The sequence below is a fragment of the Lichenostomus cassidix genome, unplaced genomic scaffold, assembly GCF_008360975.1.
Source record: "Lichenostomus cassidix isolate B80296 unplaced genomic scaffold, HeHo_3.0 HiC_scaffold_495, whole genome shotgun sequence".
In the NCBI taxonomy this organism is placed as follows: Eukaryota; Metazoa; Chordata; class Aves; order Passeriformes; family Meliphagidae; genus Lichenostomus; species Lichenostomus cassidix.
The window spans coordinates 22,222-24,481 of record NW_028147499.1 but is presented as its reverse complement, the minus strand read 5'-3'; positions in this window follow the sequence as shown (position 1 = coordinate 24,481).

Sequence of the window (2,260 nt, the reverse complement as noted above, 5' to 3'; positions counted from 1 at the left end):
TCTCGTGCCGTCTGTTTCCAGAAAGGATTGACACTGTTCACCATCTATTTACTTTTCAAAAGGAATTTAATTCTTTTTGCGGGGGCACAATAAAAAGAGAATTGTCAAATATATTAATGGTAAAAAGAGAGCGTGGAAATAACATCAGCTTCTTCTGGAGTTTAGACGGTGATCTCACTAACAGGGACAGAGACACTGTACAGGTGTTAAATGCATTCTTACAGGTGTTTAGTACATTCTTTGCCTCTGTCTTCAACACGCATCCCTCCATTCCCAGTGGCAAACATGTATTGTCCCATGGGACACTGCAAAGTCCTTGAGGCAGGCAAGCCCTGCTCAGCAGAAACCAAACCACCCCTGTGTGATCCACAGCATTCCCATCATGAATCCAAACCCAGCAGGTGCCAGCTATAGGGAAGACTTGAACCCTATCCCAGTCAAAACCAGAGCACTGGGAGCACCAGGAGCACTCCTTAGGAAATCCTGATTTCTGTAGAACAGAGGCATTGCAGAAGTTGTTGAGCTGCTAACAGAAACCTCTTCCTAGCCCTCAACAGCCCTGTCTGGAGAGCTCCCAAGAGATAAAGAAGCTTTAACTCCCTTTGTCTCTGGAGAATCTTCTCAGGCACAGAGTAGTGGGGGTTTCCTATCGTCACTTCTGCATTGTCCAGGGAGCCATGGGGACAACACTGGTGGCACCAAGAATCCTTTCTGATGTGCCTCTTGCTCCAGGAAATCCTTCACCGCAACAGGCTGAGCTCTTGTTTTGACTTCCACACTTTTTCTGACCATGGGCATCTTCAGGGATGAGCCACGTTCACAGATCCCTGAAGGAGGCAGGGCTGTGACGGCACAAAGGGGCTGAGCACTGGCGTCAGGCAGGGCTGGCATGTCACAGGGCTCTGCTGGCCCACGGCACTGTGAGGTCACAAAGCCATGCCTCAGCTATATAAGAGGGGCCAGCAGGCGCAGCTGCCAGTGCAGTCGCGATGCTACGCCCTGGAGCCATGAGCGCCGTCGGTGTCGTCATGTCTGCACTTTTCCTGCTGCTGGCTGCTGTGGCTACCTGGTGGGCCATTGGCCACTGGATGCCACGGAGGCAGCATGGAAGTATCACAAAGAATCGTAAGCATGCTGGGGTTCTGCCCAGAGGCTCACGGAGAAGCCGGGGAGCCCGTGTGGCTCCCAGGTGCTCCAGGCCTCGGGTGACCCCTGGCAAGAGGCCACGTGCTCCCACCAGCCCCCTGGACAGCCCCTGCAGCTGTGGCCCCTGCCTGGCTGTGGCCCAGCAGCTGCAGGAAATGATGCTGTTGCTATGGGCATGCCATGGGACACGTGAGCCGCTTTATTCTGGGATGTGGAAGGTGTTGTGGGCACAACTGGAGAAGCTGGTGAAGCGAGGCCACCTGCCCTGCTGTGGCTCGTGCAGCTCCTCCAGAAGCCTCCGTCGCTTCAAGAGGCTGCTCACACCTAGGATCTGCATCCCTGGGAGAGCTCCCACCCTTTCAAGGATTTCCACCCATCGGAGATCCTTCACCCACAAGAGAACATCAGGCTGTCAGAGATCTGCCATCCTGCCGGGAGCCTCCACTGCCTCTGACAGCCTCCAGCCATGCGAGAAGCTCCAGCCCTCTGAGAACCTCCCTCCTTCCAAGGGGTTCTCTCCTGCTGAGAGCCTCTCTGTCTCAGAGAACAAGCATTGCTCTGAAGGAATTGACCTTCCAAGAGCTTCCGTTCTCTGTGACAGCATCCAGCAATCTGAGAGCCTCCCTCCTTCCAAGGGGCTCTCTCCCCCTGAGAGGCTGCCTATCTCAGAGAACGTGTGTTGCTCTGAAGGAACTGACCTTCCAAGAGCTTCCGTTCTCTGTGAAAGCTTCTGGCCTGCCGAGAGCCTCCCTCCTGCCTACAGCCTGCCTTCCTCTGAGAGCCTCCCCGTCTCCGAGAACCTTCTTCTCTCTGAGAACTTCCCTGTCTGTGACAACCTGCATCCCTTCGAGAGTGTCTCCGATTCCAAGAACCTTCTTCCCTCTGAAAGCCTCCCTGATTTCGAGAGCCTTCTTCCTGCTGAGAGCCTCCCCGTCTGTGAGAGCCTGCAACCCTCTGAGAGCCTTGACCTTTCAAGACCTTCCACACCCTGCGACAGCTGCCAGCCCTCTGAGATCCTCCCTCTGTCTGAAAGCTTCCCCGTTTATGAAAACCTTCAGCCCTTGGAAAATCAGCACCTTCCAGGAGCCTCCATTCCCTCAGAGAGCTTCAGTCA